Here is a 23,022-nt window from a genome sequence, read left to right on the forward strand (position 1 = left end):
ATGGTTATATTTTAACCAAAGGGGTGGGATATGTAAAAATTTGGGGTTTTGTATAATATCATAATACGGGCGTGGATAATTTTGTTTTATTCGAGAATTACATAATAATAACATTAGTGGTTAATATGACCAAACGAATGGGAAAGTGCTAAGTTTAATGTTTTTCGAAAATGCATTTCATCATACAACACTTATACCTTAGGCTATTATGATATATGAGGGTTTCATGTAGATAGAATTTTTTTAGTTTTCCTAAGTAAAATAGGATTTTACTTAGGAAAAGCTTTATAAAGGGAATGAGTGACTTTATGAAGGGGTGAATATTGATGAAGAGGATTTAAGTGCTTTAGGTATTTCAAATTATTGGGTCGAGGGTCCGGTCCCTCCAAAAGTCAAAGAAATGCTCTGAGCCCCCCTAACTTGTTTATAGGTACCTTTAGCAATTAGGGGAAATTAGTGAATTTTTGGGGAAAAATGGAGTAAGGAAGTTAATTAATTTGACTTTGGTTCCTTGATGTGCTGTCTTCCATGTAATACATGCCTTTGCTTCGTGATGAAAGTAAAATATTGATACATTAAACTTAACCATTCACCACACCTTTATTCTGCAACCATCATCTACTTACCCTACCTACTTTATCCTGGCATTTTTACTTCTTTATTAGGGTGCACTTAAACTGGCAAACCCTTATCACACTTTCTTTTCTTTTACATATAGATATCTATCTAAGTCTAGCCTTATTACATCCAAGGGCTCAGATTAAACTATTGAGCTCATTTTATTGACTCTACCTATCTACTCATCTGCCAAGATTAAACAGTTTGGTCAGATTTTTATTCTCTATCTCTAAAACATAAAATTGAAAACATTGAATAACCAAGTTTAAACTATTTAGTATCCATGGATTGTGGCATAAGTACAAGCTACACAAAATCTTTATTGTACATAAGTAAAAGTAGTGGCATTTAGACTTGCACACTTTCATGGTCTTTTTGTTTTTCTTTGGGGTTCATTTTCTTTGATTTTTTTACCTTTTCTTTATTCTTTTTACCCTTTTATTCTTTTTCTAGGGCATACCCTCTTTACATTTTTTAATTTTTTGATTTTTTAAAAATATGGAAAACCTTTGCAACAAGTAAAGGTATTAACATATTACATAGCTCATCAAGTCAATCATGATATATGACACCTATTGGTATAGGAGCATAACATCTGGAACACCATTGCTATCATCAACCACTCAAGAAAGAAGTTGCCACACTATCTCATCATTGATATATGGAACTGACTATGGTGACCAACATAAGGAGATTCAACATTAAAGAAAATAGAACGAGGATTCATTCTGCTGAGAATGGAAGGCTGGAAAAATTAGGTCAACTCATCCTATAAGGTCGTGCCCTGCTCACGAGAGTTCATAGATCCATGAACCAAGCCCTGGTTCTGATGAATGTGTATGCCCATCATTAGGGCACACATTACAACAGGCTATAGATTCCCCTCATGTAAATCACATGTTAATATGAATAAGGGAGGTAGAAATCCTCAACATTATCACTTTATTACATTAACCATGCCAATGCAAACTACCATCAAGGTAACATCATATTGTAACAAGAAGAAGTCCTCTTCTAAATATTTTTGTAATCAAATCAAGCCTCTTATGGATCATTCCAATGCCTTCTTTATTTTGCACTATTAGTTACTATGTAATAGTAACATTACAGTCATGTATTTTCCTTGTGCATAAAAATACCATTTCAACCAAAAATGCAACATACAATTATTATCATGTAAAGGATACATAAGAGTACTTATCTTGTGAGTTTTTAGGGAAACTGAGTCAGGGACTATGACTCTCCACCCAACCATAGATAGTTGCAGCCAATCCTCACTTGTAGCTATCACCCCCAAGCTAGATTCTAGAGACTGAGATGGCTTGCTCAAGGGATTGTGTACCAACTTCTGGTTGAAATAGGGACTCCAAAGGCTCTCCCTCCTCCACCCACCAACCACATGGAAGTCCACAATTTCAAATGGAATCCAAAGGTCTACTTCCTCCACCCTTTAGTTGTTTAATAGCTAGAAAACTCCAAGGAATCCAAAGGCTTCACCTCCACCCTCCAAGGAATCCAAAGGATTCACCTCTGAATCTAGATGGTTCACCTCCACCCTGAAACATAATGGTTCCACCCACTATAGAAATCCAAAACTGAATTTCAACCAGACATCAAGAAAAGGATACTCTGAAACTTCTTGCCAGTAATCCAAGAGCTAAACCTCCACCCAAGTTGTCAAGGGATTCCAGAGAAAACCCATCTCCACCCTCCATCCCCCTATGTGTCCCGAGGTTTACCCTCACTTGGAGAAACTACCCTATTACCTATTACTCATCCAGAAAGTAAGACAACTCCCTTGGGAGCCCTAGAGCAACCAAAAGTGCCTCCCTACACACTTCTCCACAGTGAACTCCTCTGCGCATTCTCATCCACAATGGTTCTCTTTTTTCTCCTTTGCTCACCCTGGATCTATGCTCCCTTGTTCTCTGTTTTATGATCTCTAGGTCTTGTCTTCCCCTTTTTAGTGTTTTCTTGTCCACGGTGGTTCTTTTCTTTTCTATGAATCCTTTTCCCAATCCACGGTTTCTTAACCTTTGACAGATGATACTGCCCAACATGACATTTGTTGTAATCACACTTTAATTTATAAGTAGTATAGGTAAACTTAATCAACTTGGGTAGTTGCAGGGCAAAACACAATATTTTTTTTTCCCGCCATTACATTATCTTCCCCATGATGGGAAACCATTTTTTCTCATTAGGTTCCCCAAACTTCATGATGGGAAGGAGTGTTGGAAAAATTGGCTTCTAATCTCCTTTTTTTATTTAATAGAAACATTTTCAAACAAAAAGTGCAAATCAACAAAAAATGGAGGCATGGTTTTTGTGAATGTTGAGGCAGTACTTAGAGTTAGTGTTACTGCATCCATTCTTCAAATTATAAGCAAGGACACAAACAAGATGAGCCTTCCACTTCAGAAAATTTGATTCACCATTCAATCAACAATATCATTATCATACAAGCTTTTGAATTCTCTAAATCTATTTCAATCAACAAGATCAATCAGCATATGTCCTTCCACTTCAGTGAAGCCAGTTCAATCAACAAACAACATGGGTGGCGGGAACATCAACAAGATTTCAAGCTTCAAGCCTTCGACATATTTATTGTAATTAAATATCTCGGATAACTAAATATTATAGAAGATTCACAATACCGCAGCCACATCTTAGGAGCATAAATGCAACCACCAAATGGGTATCAACAATTATGAAAGGTCCCTTCAAAATTGAAATGTGAAATCGATAGGTTGGAGATTTTAATACCGATCATTTATGACTTGTAATTTTTCATTATTCGGGTCAAATATGGGCAATCACACTATAATAATTCAATAGATGATGAGTTCATATAAACTCCATAATATGAGATTCAAATATATGTTTTTGTATGTTTGAATAATATCACATAAATAATTTTCAAAAATAAATCATTCATATTAATTATAGTTAATAAATGGTTACAAAAATTATCTACTTTAAAAACACAAAATTTATTTATCATTTTATTTTTGCAAAATTATATATATATATATATATATATATATATATATATATATATATATATATATATATATATATGAGTTACATTATTGTTAGATTAAATTTGGATATCTAATTAATCTTATATTAAAAATATGATCTATTGGTTGGAATTCAGAACTAATAGAATTTTAAAATACTAAATTAATTATAATGTTAATCTGGAAATGCATAAATAAAATATCATGATGTATACATATTATTATTTACAATACCAAATTATGTATAAATATTTATTCGAACAAGATTTTGGTAAAGATGATTTGATAAATATTTTTTAAATACTAAATACATAGTACTTTTGAAAATAAATGTCAAATTAATTCGGGTGATAATGATATTACAAACATTTCAAATTCTCAGTTAACAAAATTAATATATTACAAATAATTATATAACATATTCCTCGTGAAAGGTCACATGTTCAAATCCATAGGGGTAGAGTATGTACACACATGTAGAATTCATGGTCAAATTCCTACTCAGAGTCAGTCCCTTGTCCCACAAATAAAGGAGTCTCATTTACATCTTATTTGGCATCTGTTAGGTCAAGACCTTAAAAACAAATTTATTATTGTTATCATCATCATATGGATATAACCTAATGGAGTCACAAATATTTTATATCATTAATTATATAAAAAAATTGATATATAATAATAACTAATTCTATAATAATGTAGTCTAAATAATATATGTTTTTTTGTTTTTTACGGTACATTTTTCCCAAATTTGGTAATTAGAATCATAAGTTTGAGTTGTATAACCTACTAAATTTGAATTCCCCAAGGTTTTCTAGGTTGTTGAATCCAATTATAGATTCAAAACACATTTTTAGTAATAAGAAATCACATTCTTGCCCAAAAGTGACCCAAAATCCTGCATCCCCCCACCCCCATAAGAGCTTCCACCTTCACAAAATTGATATGTAATAAACAATTCTATAATAGTGTAGTTTAACTAATTTGTGGTATTTCTCTTTTATGATCTTTTAGAATCGTAAGTTTGAGTTGTATAACCTGCTACTTCTAAATGCCCCAAGGTTTTATAGGTCGTTCAATCCAGGTATAGATTCAAAACACATTTTTAGTAACTATAAATCACATTCTTTCCCAAAATCCCCCCTCCCCACCCCCAACCCACCCTATAAGAACTTCCACCTTTACAGGGTTGGCCCTATTCAGTAGAGAATAAATTAGCATTCAGATAATCTTGGAACAAACCTCCCTCGATCCAACAGAGCAACAAAAAAAATCAATGTTGACTTTGTTGTTGCTCTGTCGAATCAAGGAAGGTTTGCTCCATGATTAGACTACTCCAAGAAATTATTCTCGAAACAAATAGGAGCTCATTCAAGTACTCATGCACTAAAGTATTTTTAATTATTATTTAGTCATAAAAATGTTTCTTAATTTATTTTTTTATTCTTTGATTATCTCCAACTTTTTAAGTCCTATTTTCCTTTTGATTAAGTCAACATTTTCTTGCAACACTTGCATCTCATCAAAAGGTAGCTTTACATCTAGGCCTTCAGGCCCAACAACAAGTGTTTCATCCTTTTGAACCTAAAAAATGGCATGCATTGTTTAAGAATTATTTTACAATCAACAAGTTGTCTAATAGGACTTTCCTTTAAAGCAGTCGATATGCCTTGGTCAAAGCAGTAACTAATGGGCCTCCAAATTAGACACAAATTAAGGCCCATCTAACCTTTCTTAGGCACATAAAGGCTATATTAAATATCTCCATACACATTTAATAATGTTTTTTAGCTTAAATATTTTCTTAGGAAGGTTTATAGATAATTGCATATTATGTGCCTACTATTATTATTTTTTACAGAATATTGAGTAAATTCTGAATGAGATAATATAATGGATTTATCCCTACTATAGGATGGACCAGGATTGGATGATAAATGAACTCGATACCATGATATTATTGACAAATTCTAGAGCTCCAATGGTTGAGAAAATCTAGGAATGTGTTCCCTGTCATTAAATGAAGATTCCTCCTATTTGGAATTAGATCCACATTTTGAGGGATTTTGGAGGGGAAGCTACCTTCTTTCAAGGAAGATGATTTCCCATCATTTTTTATAAGTACCAATTCAAATTTTCCTCTAGGGGAATGTATTTCTTAGTCTTCTTAAGGAGAAAACTTGTTATTTAGCATCTCTACTTTCATTTCTAGAAAGGATGTACTTAGATTGACTCTAATAATGAAGTTTGGTTCCTTTTTTAGCTTCTAAAGCATGGTTTCATTCATAGAAATCTTATTTTCCTTGGGCTTGGCCATCCTAGGAGCCTTGAAGCCCTATTGTACAATTTCTTCATTTTCTCTGAATGTCTTTTTCGCTTGCATCTCTTCTTTCTGCATTTAGTATCCATTCTTCCTTTGTGGTACATTTTATTGGTTGAATTATTGAAGTGAGTTTTTTTATAGGTTATTTACAAAGTCACAAGCATGATGCATCCTTATAACAACTTTGAAAAGTAATATTCATCATTGAGCTACTTGGATTGGTTTACTAGTTCACAATTTTGGAATTTCTAGAACTCTCTTGTAGCAAAATAATAGTAATTTTCTGCTAAATTTTAGCACGTGTTATTGAACCTATTTTGATTTTTTTCCACTTGGATAGAGTCCTAAGAAAATTCAACTTAATAAAATATCTACCCCATAGAATTTTCACTTGATCGAGTTAGGTATTTGGTAGGTTAACTAGCTCATTGATTCTTAAATTTCTAGTTTTTGGAGTAGTAATTTTCCGCTATTTTTTAGAACATGTTAAAAAGGGTATTTTTGAGTGATTCCACTTTTTTTGGAGTCTTAGGAAATCCTAATTAATAACAAAATTCACCCCATCTCATTTTCATTTTATTTTCTTGGTCATTCAGTGAGATAAATTGGAGGACAAACTAGTTGGCAGACTAGGTATTTTAGTGTTTGCAAGTATAAAAATCATAATCTTTTTGGTGTGAAGGTACTACTATTGATTTATAGGGTTAACATTGTCATACTACATTCCTCCTACCATCATCAACCTATTTCTCCTCACTACACAGTGCCCTCAAAACTTTGCCATTGAAAGTACATTTATGGGTCATTAAAGGACACTGTGTGCATTTGTTTTTGTGCACGATGGGCCTATGAGAGCTTCTAAGCTTGGAAAAAGCCTCATACAGTGTTCATATAACTTAACCTACCATTTCTCACCTTTTCCGCCCTCAAAATGCTAACAGATCTAATCTTATAGTAAAACAGGGCAATCATGTAACATCCTATAGCAATCCTGTAGCACCATGTAAACTTGGCCAAATTTTCTCAAAAATCTTGATTTTTTCCTCTTAGCCTTGAATAATGACCCTTAGGCTCTAAAACCATGATTTAGGAATACCAAATACCACTTAGGACTTTCCTTTTTACCAGTGAAAAACATTCCAATAATTAAGGGTTAGTAAACAGGTTCATGAATTGAATGACATAGTGATGATTTTCATGATTACTTTATGAAGCACATAATGAACTCTATTACTAGGTCCAATCTCTTTTGAATGCAGTGATGGAGATTTGGCTCATGCCCTTTTCTTAATGCAGTTAGAATAGGTTTGATTTCCTTGTCTTTTGTTTCCTGCAATAGGTTAAGGTTTCCATTTCAAGCATATCCATTTCTACAATTAGTTTAGGTTCAATTTCATGATATTCACTTCACTGCATTAGATCAATTAAATAACACATTGTATGTTGCACATATAGTGCCAACACATCTTAAGTTTGTATGAACAACGGGTTGATAATTTAATGATTCGTTAATGAAAAAGGTATTATAGACTTTATGTGAAGTTCACTTATGTTACTTAATGCAATGGATTGAAAAGATTGAAAATAACATAAACACATAAGAAAATTGAAACATAATCAAACATATCAACACAGTGACAATTTTATAAAGGAGTTCACCAGACTTCTTGGCTACCTCGGGTCCTTAACTTCCAGTGTGACCACTTTATTAGTCTTCAAAATGCTTTTACAGGCATGAGCTCAAAAACAGAGACTCAAATGAGAAAAAGGATCTCACCATTGCATTCAGCTCAAAATTTCGAGTCAAACGAGTATAAACTTGCCCATATTTGGCCATTGTGACCTCCAGACCCCCTAGAATGTGCAAAACCACCTCTGCCTTCTGCAAAACCACTTTTTGCTGACAAAAACTACCCTCTCTGTTGTGGAAACCACCTCGGTCTGCACGCCCTGGTTTTGGCAGGTTCGGCTCTGCAACAGGTTAATAAAAATTTGGTTCGGCTCTGTTTCAAGCCCGAACAGATGGTATGTTGGTTAGCCCAAATGTGTGAAGACATTGGTATATAACATTGGAGGTCGGCAGGTCGAAACCCCCGCCCGACACTCCTGCGTTTTGATATGGATTGACATTCATATATAGCAACATATATTCGCATGAAACTTTAGTGTCATACGTCTCTATGCTCCATTGGTTTATACGTTGAACATATGGTTATATATACCATATGTGGTTGTGTCTTGCAGTGAATGTGGGATAATACTTGAAACAAATTAAGGGGTCTGGTGGCCGTGGGGTTGACCCCGGCCGTCGACCCTTTTTTTCGGTGCCTCCAATCTGCTACCATAAATACAACATTATCCATAAGCCTAACAAGATCCACCATAGCCCGTCCAATGTGGCCCTTTCAGCGAAAACTCAGCCTTCCAGGAGGTTAGGGGTTTGATCCTCCCTGATCCCCAAAATTTTGGAAAATAGGTGATATTGAGCAAAATCTAGGTTGTCATGTGTCAGCACCAGATTGGTCCATATCAACCAATCATAGTCTGCCACGTTACCTCCTCTGCTGACATCATCCAGGACCCATGGCTCATTCCCGATTTGACACGTGTCCTTGCTGACGTAGGCGTTGACCTAGTTGACCATTGACCATTGACCGTTGACTATTGACCTTTTACTTTTTGACTTTTGCCCTAATTTTCCCAAAAACTTTGACTGGCTTTAACTTCTTCATCCAGACTTGAATTATGCTTCATTTGCACCATTGGAATCTTATTGGTGAGCACTTCAACTTGATTGTACTTTCATTTGCATTTGAATACTTTGATCTGTAGGCAAAACTGGATCCATTTTGGATCACTCCCCCCCACTAGAAGCTTTTCGACCACCAAAATTTGGTTTTAGCTGTCGAGTAAGTGAGGATAAAGTTCCTTCACTTTTCCAATCTTGAGCCATCGTGCTTTACTTGGATTTGTAACTTTCAGTCCAACTTGAAGATACTCAACGTTCCCTCGTCGCGAAGTCCTTATCCTTTTGTCAAGAACTGTATCTTCCTGTAGATCATTGAGATACTCGAGCAAAATATCTTCAATGGAATGTAGTTGGCCTTGCTCTTTGAGATCTTCAATCAATGAAGGCTCATACAATCACATGTTTTCAACATTTACAACAGAATAGATCTGCATATAAGCTAGTAGATCTAGGCAGAAAGCATTTTCACCAATTTTGTCAAGTATTTTGAAAGGACCATATCTAATTGGTTTCAACTTCTTACCTTCCCCTTGCAGTGTTTCTTTGTTGATGTACAGCCAGACTTTATCACCAATTTGAAAACTATGCTCAACTCGATGCTTGTCATGCCATGCCTTATACTTTGCTTGGCTTCTTTCCAGTTGTTCCTATACTGCCTGGTGAATTTCCTGGATTTGTTCAATGAACTTGGTTGCTTTGTCCACATCACTGTGTCCATCAACTGCTATGTCTTTACCAAAGACAAAATCCAAGGGAGACTTTGGTATAAAACCAAAACAAGTCTCAAAAGGAGATCTCTGAGTAGAAGAATGTTTTGCATGGTTGTAAGCATGCTGCACATAACACAAATGCTCATCCCAAAGTTTGGGATGCTTACTGCAATATCCTCGAAGCAACTATATCACTGTCCTGTTGACCACTTCTGTCTAACCATCTATTTGCGGATGAAATGTTGTGCTCTTCTTTAACTTTGTGTCCATTAACTCCCATAGACTTGACCAAAATTTCCCAACAAATCAAGAATCTTGATTGGATACAATAGAAGTGGGTAACCCAAAATGAACCCATACATTTTGAAAGAACAACTTTACAGTTTGTTCAACTGTGACCTGTTTATTACATGGTGTCAAAATACACATCTTACTGAACCTATCCACAACTACATACAAATAATCATGACCCTTTCTATACTTTTTAAATTCCCTAACAAAATCCATGGAAACACTTTCCCAAGGACGAGGAGGAACTTGAAGTGGAGTATACAGGCCCAATTTTCTATTACTTGGCTTGCTTGTAGCACACATAGTACATCCTTTAATATATCTAGAAACTATCTCATTCATTCATTGCCAATAGCAAAATCTTTGTAATTGTGCAATTGTTTTACTTACACCAAAATGACCTGATATGAGAGAAGTATGTGCTTCTCGAATTATATTAACTCTTTCAGTTTTTGGAATGCATAACTTTCCCAAATGATATAAGAGTTTGTCCTTTATGAAATAATCCAATTCTTCTACCTGCTTACCTATGAAATAATCCAATTCTTCTACCTACTTACCATGACTTAAGGTTGCATATACATCCTTAAAATTTGTGTGTTGAGCATATTGTTCAATGTAAATTTCTTGAATTACTGAATTATGGTTAAGTATTGTGGATGCATTTATAATTGGTCTTGATAAAATTTCTACAATCTTATTATATATGTCCTTCTTATATCTCATAACAAGATGAAATTGTTGTAGAAAACACATCCATCGATAGTGTCTTGATTGTTTCAATTTAGTTTGTGAGTGTAAATATTGAAGTGGTTGATGATCTGTGTGTATGATTGTTTCTTTACCCATTATGCAATGTTTCCACTTTTTGACACTCTGAACTAATGCATACAATTCCTTATCATATGTAGGATAGTTAAATACTGCTTATATGAATGTCTTAGAATGAAAGCATATAGGCTTTCTATGCTGCATCAATGCTGCCCCCATGGCATATTCACTTGCATCTATCTCGATCTCAAATGGATGTTGAATATCTGGCAGTGCTAGTATTGGCACTGTATTGATCCTTTCTTTCGATGTGTCGAAGGCTTTTTGTTGTTTGCCTCCTCACTGAAACACCTGTTTCACACTTGTCAAAGCATGTAAAGGAGCTGCAATCAAAAAAGAGTTAGCAATAAACTTTCTCCAATATTGTGTTGCTCCTAAGAAACTTCTAACTTCTATAGCAAATGGAACATAGAACACTTGGTCTCCATGGTTGGTATCATGCTAGTGCAATGGCTACTCCACGTTGAACGCTCCCATAACCACTCCACGGCCCTCCTCCAATGCTATTATTGTCCTGTAGCTGGGTGAATGTGACAGTCTGATAAAGAGTCATTTTGAGGAACCCATCAAATCTTGTGTTCCATGAAATTTGGGGCCACACAAGAGGCACTCTAGACATCTCTGCACCACTTGGAGAATGATAGTGAGGGCCTCCTCTCTTGCGCAAATATATAACTCTGCCATTATCATATATTGCCCTCCTCCATACGCTGTCACCATTACGGTACCTCTAATATATACATCAAAACTATATTTTACTACAGCGGATTTTTTTTTCTCTTTTACACAACAAGTGCAAATTGTTTTACCAGTAGAAGAGTGATTTTTTTTTCCCACTGTACACAGATTTTACAATGCATTCAATCATATCTATTGTGGGAGTAGTTCTCACTGGCAAGGAGAACTATCCTGAGTGGTCCCAGAAGATAAAACACACTCTCATTTTCAATGAGTTGGGGAAAGGAGTGTGTGTTGGAGACAGAAACAAAGAGCCATAACAGCCTACCTCAGACAAAGAGTTCGCCATTTGGGAAAATAAGAACAGCAAAGCCTATGCATTAATTGCAGAATATGTAAGTGAAGAGGTGATTCGCCATATTTCGCCATTTTCAAATTCTTTCGAAGCCTTACAAAAGCTGAAAGAACTCTATGACTCACACTCTGCACTTGAAGTTGTTCAAATCATGATTAAACTCTTCACTCTTGAATTACAAAGCAATGATCCTCTTGCTCTTGCATTAGAAGTAAAATCTATAATGCATGATATCAAAGTCACTAATGTTTAACTAGATATTTTGTTGATAGCTTTTCTCAAGGCACTTTATCCTACTTACTCCAATTATCTTGAGTCATTGCAAGAAAATGGAAATCTCAAAGATATTACCTTTGACTCTCTTGTGAAAAAATTTGCTGAAAGAGAGAAAGCTTCTGGAAAGAAGACAACCCCTAAATCTTCTGAAGAAGCTATGTGCCTTGGTCATAAATAAAATAATCTTGCCCAAGATTCTTCTAGAGGAAGAGATGGTCGAAGAGGAAGAGGAAGATATTTCAGAGTCAGGGGGGGCAAACACTCTCAAGGAGAAAAGTCAAATTTGCACTGCATACACTGCAAAAGAAATGGATCACGTGATGCCTCTACATGCAAGTTACCTTGGGACAAAATTGAGCAGTAAAGAAACCAAGCCAAATTTACAAATAATGACACAGACAAAGGTAAAGCACCTGAATCCGCTCATTATGTTGTGGCACAGTGAAATATCGAAGTAAATGAAGACTTATTTAATGCTTCATTTGATTCTTGGAAAAATGATTGGTTGCTTGATTTAGGAGCAACTTACCACATTACTCATAGAAAAAAAAATTTGAACAATTTACTGACAATGTTGATGGAGCAGTATACTTTGCAAACCAAGCAAAACTCAAGCCATCAAGGCTTGGCACAATCAAGCTTAAATTACCTGGTCTTCTAGATTTCCTTCTGCATAATGTTCTATATCTCCCACAGCTGAAGAGAAACTTGATGTCCTTGGTCCACATCCACCAGCAAGGTCACTCCATTCATATGTTTGATGGAAAGCTTGAGGTGAGAAAAGCATATGACCACTCACTTGCCATGAGGGGGATAGAAGAAGAAAGGCTTCTCAAGCTGCAGGGTACCTCTACTCATGCACAACATTTCTCATACAACTCTCATTATGAAGAAGGTACACTTCCATCAAGTTTATTATGGCATGCTAGATTTGGACATTTGAACTATGACAACCTCCACTTGTTGAAGAAAAATGGTGTTACTGGTTTACCTACAATTCCTAGGAAACTTAAGCAATGTGATGCTTGCATTCTAGGAAAGCATAGAAAACAGTCTTTTCATGATTCACATTCAAGAGCACATAGAAAACTTGAACTCATTCATTCATATTTATGTGGTCCAATGCCAGTTCCTTTTGCAAATGGAAATAAATATATGATGACATTTATTGATGACTACACCAGAATGTGTTGGGTTTATTTATTGAAGAACAAATCTTATGCTTTTAAAACATTCAAGAACTTTCATACATGGATTGAAAATGATGCACAATCTCATATTGGCTCTATTCGCACTGATAATGGAAAAGAATACACTTCAAATAAATTTGAAAACTATCTTCACCAACATGGGATCAAACATCAAACAACTATGCCTTATAATCCCCAATAGAATGGTGTAGCTGAAAGAATGAATAGGACAATCTTAAATATGGTGCACTCCATGATGTTTTTCAAAAATGTAAAACTGATGTTTTGGGCTAATGCAGTTCTATGTGCTGTATATATAAAGAATAGATGTCCATCTAATGCTATTAGAAACAAGACTCCCTATGAAATGTGGTATGTGCACATTCCTTCGGTAAAGCATCTCAGGGTCTTTGGTTCCACCTGTTATGCCTTAATACCAAAGGTACATAGAAAAAAACTTGGTGCAAGAAGTTGTAAGTGTATCTTCCTGGGGTATTCAAACACCTCCAAAGCATACCGTCTCTATGATGAAGTCAATAAAAAGTTTGTTGTATCTAGAGATGTAATCTTTCTTTAAACATCCAAAACTGACAATGCAGTTGAGCATAAACTTGATCGCTTGGATAGATTCGCAAATGCAAAATCATTTCAAAAATTTGATAATTAGATTCCACATCTTGAAGGGGGGATTCCTATACTAGATCAACCTGTGGAATCTTCTTCTGAATCACTCTCTCCCCTGCGTGAAAATCCAAAAATGAATGATACTTTAAGTGATGTCATTGATAGAATTGGGAGACTCAATCTTGATTCAGTCCAAACTCAATCAACGGAGCAGCCTAGACCATCTGAGAAAGGTCCCCCAAAGTGGCATACAAAGACACTTGAAAGACAAGAACTAGAAATTCAAACCAGAAAAATGGAGGTGATGTAGATGACTCTGATTCACCTGTTGATATGGATGTTTCTTATGATTGTGAATTGAATTTGTCCACAGATTTCAAACCAACTTCTTTCAAAGAAGCTGCTTCTCATGATGAATGGAAAGAAGCGATGAAAAAGGAGTATGATGCCCTGATAAATAATGGCACTTGGAAAATGGTTGATCCTCCATTAGGAACCAAACCAATTCGCTGCAAGTGGGTCTACAAGAACAAGTATAAAGTTGATGGCTCACTTGACAAGCACAAAGCTAGGCTTGTGGCAAAAGGTTTTGCACAGAAAGAAGGGGTCGATTATGAGGAGAATTTTCCCCCACAGCAAAATGGGCTACCATCCGGACACTCTTTGCCCTAGCAGCTCAGAACGGTTGGAAATTCCATCAAATGGATGTAAAAACTACTTTATTGAATGGAGATCTAAAAGAGAATGTTTTTATGTCCCATCTTGAAGGATTTTCTATGAAAGGACATGAACATAAAGTATTCAAACTTGTGAAATCCCTGTATGGCCTCAAACAAGCACCCCGAGCCTGGTATGAAAAACTAACTGAGCATCTTCTGAAACTCAATTTAAAACATTATGATCTTGATGATGCAACTTTGTTTGTCAGGAAGGTTTGAAAAATAGTTGTATATATTGTGGTATATGTAGATGATCTTTTGATGACAGGGAACAATGAAAGCTACATTGCGTCCATAAAGAAGGAATTGAGGAAAGGTTTTGAAATGAATGATTTGGGCTATGTTCATTACTATCTTGGTATTGAAGTAACTCAACTTCCGAAGTCCATATTCCTTTCTCAAAAAAAGTACATTGGAGATCTATTGAATAGGTTTGGCATGATAGAATGCAATCCTCTTACTACTCCAATGGAACAAAACATAAAGCTCACATCCATTGAAGGAAAAGAATTTGAGGATGAAACAAAGTATAGATAGCTTGTAGGAAGTCTCAACTACTTAACTACTACTAGACCATACATTTCATTTGTTGTTGGAATCCTCTCCAGGTTTATGCAAAATCCTTGTGAGGGACATTGGTCTACTGCAAAAAGAGTTCTAAGGTACTTGAAGGGAACTCAAGACTTTGGAATCAAGTATACACAGGTGGATGACCTCAGCTTGATTGGATACTCTGATTCAAACTTCAATGGAGACAAAGAAACTGGGGTATCTACTTCAGGTTATGCTATGAGTCTTGGATCAGGAGCTGTCTCCTGGAGATCACGCAAACAATCAGTTCCAGTACATTCCATAACAGAGGCAGAATATGTGGCAACAGCTGAGGCAACAAAAGAAATTGTGTGGCTCGAGAAAATTCTTGAAGATTTGCAGGTAAAACAAGTACAATCAACTCCACTCATGATTGACAATACTTCGGCAATAAAGTTGGCCAAGAACCCAAAGTTCCATGTTCGAACGAAGCACATCAATACTAAATATCATCTGATTCAACATCATGTTGAGGCCAAAACAATCCATCTCCGCCATTGTTCCACTAATGAGAAAATTGCAGACATCTTCACCAAAGTGCTTGGAAGAGAAAAGCTTGAAAGATTCAAAATGATGCTTGGACTCACCAACATCCCTTCAGATTAAGGGGGGGAATGTTGACACCTAATCATCAAGATTGGGTGAATAATTGAAATTGATGTAAATAAATAATAAAAAATATGAAGAGTCACCGGGAAATGAAATGAACAGTCTCTCCCTCATGTATATAATAAAGACCAACCTGAATTAATATCATGAATTTATTTGAGGAGTTACCTCCTGGTTTGACAGGGCTTAGGCCAATTTACAATGACTTTGACCTTAGAGGGATCTATGTTAAATTCACCACCCCCTACAATATAACCCAAATAATTCAAAGATGTGCTGCCAAATTCACATTTTGACAGTTTTACATAGATATTTTCTCTTTTGAAAACATCTAAAACCTTCTTTACATGCTTTACGTGTTCATCCCATGTTCTACTGACAACAAGAAATCATCTCAATAGACTATTACAAAATCATCAATGAATAGCCTAAATACATCATTCATGATTCGCATGAATGTAGCTGGAGCGTTAGTTAATCAAGGCATAACCATCCATTCATAGAGTCCTTGCTTTGTTTTGAAAGCAGTCTTCCGTACATCTTGTTCTACAACTCTGATCTGATGGTAGCCGCTTCGCAAGTCCAATTTAGAGAAGTAAACTGCCTCTTTTAACTAATCTAACAAATCATCAATACGAGGAAGATGATAACGATTCTTTATTGTGATTTTATTTAATGCTCTAAAATCAATGCACATTCTCCATGGACCATGTTTCTTTCGCACTAACACAATAGGTGATCCGCACGATGATGTGTTTGGTCGAATAAACCCTTGATCGAGCAACTCTTATACCTGCTTCTTTATCTCTGCATTCTCTAGAGTTGATAACCTATACATTCGAATGTTAGGTAGTGGAGCATCTTGCTGCAAATAAATCTCATGTTCTATCTCTTGCTTGGGTGGAAGCCATTAGGCTCTTGAAACAGAATATCATAATTGGAAACAACTTTAAGTAGATCTGCTTTCTGTTTAGGATTACAGCCTTGGAAAGCATGATATTTATCAATATCATTTTCTTTTACAATCATAAGTAAAAAAATTACTTGAATTTATAATTATTTTCATCTGTCCTGAATTTATGAGAGAGAAGTTGTCTTTGAGTTTATGAGCCCTTACAATATATTCAATTCCATCCTTAGTGAGTTGATACTTATTTTCAGTTTGATAGAAGATATCATTTCTATCAAACAAGTATGGACTTCCTAATACAATTCCACATATGTCTAATGGGACTATGTCTAACTCAACCTCATCTACAAACTTTGACCCAATAAAAAAACGAAGTTTACATTATTTTGTAACTTGTAGCTTAGTTTTATCACACACCCACCCTAATGGATATGGCTTTTTATGAGGTTTTGTTTCTAGACCCAACTTCTTTACAATTTCTTCAGAAATCAAATTAACTTGTGAACCACTATCAAATAAAGTATCAATTTTAGTATGCTTGGAAATGACTCTAATGTGAAATAGCTCATTTCTTTTCCTCTCATCATTATCATTATTAATAGAATGCGAAGAAGTACTTGTAGATGCTTTAGAATCTTTACCTTTTGTACCTTTAGTTGTAACCATTTTCTCGTCACCTGAATCTGATCCCAAGTCCTTTTGAATAGCAACAACATTCTTTTGCTCCTTACTCCCAAACTTCTTAGGCTTCAATTCTGAATGCAATGACCAGCAGTGTGCCTCATCGTGGCCTTCCTTCTTACAATGAGTGCATGAAGGTTTGTCTTTCTTCACTGTGTTCATTTTCTCCTCCTTCCATCTAAGTTTCTTCTTGCCTTTATTCTTGCTTTCAATAGGTTTGGATCATTTTCCAAGATCTTGGGTTACATTTTTACCTCTAGCTTCTAGATGAGTTGCTTGGATCGATCCATCATCTAAGCTAGTTGGATTAAACATAAGTATAGTATGCCTCAAATAACCATGAAGACCACCTATGTATTTCAACAATGTCTCTGGTGAGTCCAATGATATGCCTAACGTTAAAGCTCTCTTACGGAATTCCTGAGTATAACTTTTAACACTTTGAGATTTTAGTTGATGTAGTGTTTGCCAACTCAACATTTCTTGTTGCATATAAGCCAAAGGATAAAATTTCTTTTTAATAACAGAAACAAATTCATTCCAAGTTGAAATGATTTTACCATGCTTTTTGAGATCTGCTTGTGTCTTGCCTTCCCACCATGCAAGTGCAGTTCCTCCAAGTCGAAGGCTAGCAAGCTAGATATTCTTCCTTTCTGAAATAACTTTCTGCACCTTGCAATACACTTCAATTTGTCTTATCCAATTATCAGGCTTTTCAGCATTAAGTTCTCCATCATAAATTGGCAAATCAAATTTTACATCTAATTTGATCAAATAGGATTTCTTCTTTTTCTTCTTAGAAGGACTAGATTTATGAGAAGAAGAGGATGATGATGACGATGAGGGTGATGATGGAGGAGATGGTGGAGGAAGCATTTCTCCCTTCCCCTTATCTTCTTGGTCTTTAGGTGATGAAGTGCCTTCATATTTTTTCTTCTTAAACGCGTGATACATCTCTTCCACCATTGAACGTATCATCATGAAACTATCTAGGAATTGAGATTCTGACTCAAGTGGGGTTTCATTCACCCTCCTTCTTTGTGAAAAGACCCTTCCAATCTCTGGGTTCGCCTCAACAAGTCCACCTTCACCTCGTTCGAGCCTTAACCTAGTCAGCATTCAAATCTTCACAAAATCTTTTCAGACCTTAAAAACCTTACTGCTCTAATACCACTTGTTCCGTTAATTAAAAAGGTATTATAGACTTTATGTGAAGTTCGCTTATGTTACTTAGTGCAATGGATCAAAAAGATTGCAATTAACATAAACACATTTTCAAATTGAAACATAATCAAACATATCAACACAACGACAATTTGATAACAGATTTCACCAGACTTCCTAGCTACCTCTCTAGGTCCTTAGCTTCCAGTGTGACCATTATATTAGTCTTCAAAATGCTTTTAGAGACATGAACTCAAAAACAAAGACTCAAATGAGAAAAAGAATCTCACCATTGCATTCAGCTCAAAATTTCGAGTCAAACGAGTATAAACTTGCCCATATTTGGCCATTGTGACCTCCAGACCCCCTAGAATATGAAAAACCACCTTTGCCTTCTGCAAAACCACTTTTCACTGACAAAAACCACCCTTTCTGTTGTGGAAACCTCCTTGATCCGCACGCCCTGGTTTTGGCGGGTTCAGCTGTGCAATAGGTTAATAAAAATTTGGTTTGGCTCTATTTCAAGCCCAAACAGATGGTATGTTAGTTAGCCCAAAGGTGTGAAGGCATTGGTATATAACATTGGAGGTCAGTGAGTCGAAACGCCCACCTGACATTCCGGCATTTTGATATGGATTGACATTCATATATAGCAACATATATTCACATAAAACTTTGGTGGCATACATATCTGCGCTCTGTTGGTTTAAACGTTGAACATATGGTTATATATACCATATATGGCTGTGTCTTGCTGTGAATGTGGGATAATACTTAAAACAAATTAAGGGGTCTGGTGGCCATGGGGTTGACCTCGGCTGTCGGCCCTTTTTTCCGGAGCCTCCAATCCACTACCATAAATACAACATTATCCACAAGCCTAACAAGATCCAACATAGCTTGTCTGGTGCAACCCTTCCATCAAAAACTCAGCCTTCTGGGGGGTCAGGGGTTCGATCCTCCCTAATCCCCAAAATTTTGGAAAATAGGTGATATTGGGAAAAATTTGGGCTGCCACGTGTCAGCACCAGATTGGCCTGTATCAACCAAGCATAATATTCCACGTTACCTCCTCTGCTGACATCATCTAGGACCCGGGGCTCATTCTTGGGTTGACACGTGTCTTTGTTGACGTAGGCATTGACCTGGTTGACCGTTGACTCTTGACCTTTGACTTTTTTTACTTTTTCCCTAATTTTCCCAAAAACTTTGACTGGCTTTAACTTCTTCATCCGGACTCGGATTTACGCGCCGTTCACACCATTCGAATCGTATCAACGAGCACTTTGACTTGATCCTACTTTCATCTTCATTTGAAAACTTTGATCTAGAGGAAAAACTAGATCCACTTTGGATCATTTAAGTTGGTAGCCTTGGGAGTTTCAACATTCATGTTGCAATATTGAGGCTCATCACTTTTTGGTGTTGTTGGGGAGGTGTCAAAGTATGCATTGTTTTCTTCCCTAGTTGATTCATTTCTTTTAGTTTCTGCAAAAAAAAAAAAAAAAAACATTAGGCATATTTCATTTCAAAAACAAAACAAAAAAATTGCATTGCATTAGCATTCTTATTCATTTTTTTTAATATATAAAAACAGAAAAAAAATAAAAATAAAAAAAATAAAAATAAAAATAAAAAAATAAAAAATAAAATAAAATAAAATTCTCCAAAACCACCCATTTGACCACATGGTGAGTAAGAACCACATCACCATCCACTTTTGCTGGTAGAAGAGAAAGAGGTGGCAGAGAAGGTAGAATAAATCGATGGAGATGATGATAATGAGGAAGATCCTCTTAGATTTCCCATTCAAGATACTGATATTAGTGTTCATATGAAGAACATCCCTCCATATTTCCTTCCCAACTTCCATGATATGAGGCCAGATGATTCAGAAACCTTTCTCTTTGAATTTGAAATCCTTTGTAGATCTTATGGTTGATTATTAAACACTTGAAATTGAGATTGTTTCCAGTAACATTGAAGGATAGAACTCTTAAATGGTTCATGAATTTAGGGACTAATTCAAGAAGATCATGGAATGATATGCAAAAGATACTTCGAGAAAAATATAAAGATCATGATATTAAAGAGGAAATATTTAGAATGACTCAAAAAGAAGCTGAGAGCCTTGAGGATCTAATAGAGAGGTTCATGTATAATGTTGAGAGGGAAAAATTACATCATTTAGGATTTGACACACTAAAAGCCCTCTTACTTAGAACAATTAGGGATGTGTGGATTGATCTCCTTGATCGTGTGAGTAGAGGTGATGTATACCAATTATCATTTGAAGAAATTTGTGAAATATTCAAGCACATATCAAGAGGAAGGGAAAGAGTAATTAAATCAACATCGAGATTGGTAAGTCAAGTCAAACTTGGAAATTTGTTTGATAAATTTAAAATATAAATTATTAGCAATCTAAGGGAACAAATAGATGTGTTAAGAATGCAAAATGAACAAAAAGAGGATGTTGATATTTGTGTTATTCATGCAGAATCACATGCTACTAAATATTTCCCATCATTACCAAGGTTGAAGGAATTTTACTAGGAAGATAATGGATCAAGTCAATCACCAAAGCAATTATGTTATGTAGCTCCAAGAAGAGCATGGTAGCATAGTCAACCTGGTATGATGCAAGAACGATTCACAATTTTAAGGTTATGCACATCCATATCAAAGTGATTGGAACACACCCCTTCCTTGGCAACCTTTCCCATCTCAACCCCAAGACCAATCTTGGAAACAAGGTTGGAAAGGACCTTATAGGAGAAAACCAAAATATGCTCCATACCCAACTCCATGTTATCCCTACCATTCACCTCCACCAAAACCACAACCTCAACCTCATCCATCTCAAAGGTCCACTCCCACTTAACTACCAGTACAACCATTTTCGAACCCAAACAATAAAGTAACGCATCCCACTTACAATTTTGAGGTACAACTCTTCCAAACAACTCTTGTTGATCTAAATGGTATTTATCGTAGATCAAGAAGAGTATTGTAGAAAAGATATTTTCTTGATTTCATTGAAGGATAACATTCATAAAAATAATATTTAAATGAGGGGACCAAAGAATAATGGACTGCATTTTATGGAAAATGGACATTAGAATCAAACATTGAGAAAGTTACATTATGCTTACCATTAGGTCCTCTATGTGTTCAAGAGAATAATCAACCAAATAAGAATATAATAATGTTATGGAAGGAGAAGACATACAAGATGATATAGATAAGCAAGAGAACAAAGGGAATCACAACTATATTTAGCTTTGGTTAAATAAAATCAACAATATGGAGCACCACTATTCTTCAATGGTGCTTGATATCATCCAAGTCAAAGCAGATGGTCTCTTGATATTGACGTACATGTCAAATAATATATTTTGATCCTACACATGAGTTTATTTATCATCCTCTTATTCACATGGCTCCATTGGAAGTTTTCCTATACTTGAAAGAGAGTTTCTTTTTTTCAACTAGAGTATGATAGAGGAATAAAAGAAAATAAAGGGAAAAAGAGGAAAAGAAAATAAGAGAAAAAAATAAAATCTCAGGTGAAAACCTCCTTTGAGGCGCTTGAGATTGGCTCATTGATTGAAAATATCCATGAGGAGATCAGTGAGTTAGAAAGAAGAAGAAAAAATAAGGAAATAAGATCATTGGTGAAAACCTCCTCTTGGGTGCCTAGGCTAACCTACTAGTCGAAAACTTCATTAAGGCGGCTAGTATGCCTAGGAAAAAAAATGAAAAAATGAAAAGAAGAAATAATTATTTTCTCTAGGTATCTCTGTCTAATGAATGCATGTGCTCTCCAACCTCTACAAGAAACAACAAGCAGTTAGCACCATAAGAAAAAGCTTATTAGAAATCTAGTCAAGAGAATTCAAATTTAAGCTTTCACCTACTTTACACAGAAGCACCAAGAGGACCAAGACCATGTCAATCCATCACCCTTGTCCATTCCCAACATCCATCCATCATTCACAAACCTTTCCAATTCATTTTCCTAGTTTTCTTGAAGTGATAAATGAAAGTTCTATACTGCTACAAGATTGCTAAAATATATAGGGCATAAATTATTTTGACCATATCTCAAAATACGTGCATCCATTGGCCAATATTTTTTACAGGGAGATGCATAAGGATGTTGGTAACATGGTCAAGAAATTTTTCAAATCATAGTGCACATTTTTTGAGAAATTGACAACCATCACCTACAATCATTTTTCATTTTTCTCAAGATTCGTGCATCCATTAACTAATATTTTTTATGAGTAGATGCATAGGGATGATGGAAACATGCTAAAAAAAAAATCAAGTGAATCCAATCTATCATTTGAGAGATATTGGTTAAACAATCTTAGTTATATGATTGACACAGAGTGCTACAAGATTGACACATACTACTACAAGAAGCTACCAAGCATTGTAAAGGGAGGTAGATTTGATTTTTTTCATTTGGGTTCAAGAGAACCAGTCTATAGAAGCCCTTGTATCTATCCACTCCATCAGCCCTCATTTTTTCTCCAATGTCCCACTAAACATCAACAAAATCTGACCCTTCACCTCTATTTTTACCCATTACCATCACCAAAAGTATTTCCAACCACCACCGAACATTTTCCCATGAATTATCAAATTTTTTTAAGGCCATACTCAGAG

The 23,022-nt window shown here is 35.5% G+C and overlaps 1 pseudogene; it reads right to left on the reverse strand.

Moving 5' to 3' along the window:
• Positions 1 to 5,084: 5,084 nt before the first annotated feature.
• Positions 5,085 to 23,022, reverse strand: part of LOC149165603 (leucine--tRNA ligase, cytoplasmic-like) — a 99,134-nt pseudogene continuing 81,196 nt past the window's right edge.

Source organism: Pinus tabuliformis, chromosome 5_1 (assembly GCF_031772625.1).
Source record: "Pinus tabuliformis cultivar Carrire ecotype Pingquan chromosome 5_1, CPIR1, whole genome shotgun sequence".
NCBI lineage: Eukaryota > Viridiplantae > Streptophyta > Pinopsida > Pinales > Pinaceae > Pinus > Pinus tabuliformis.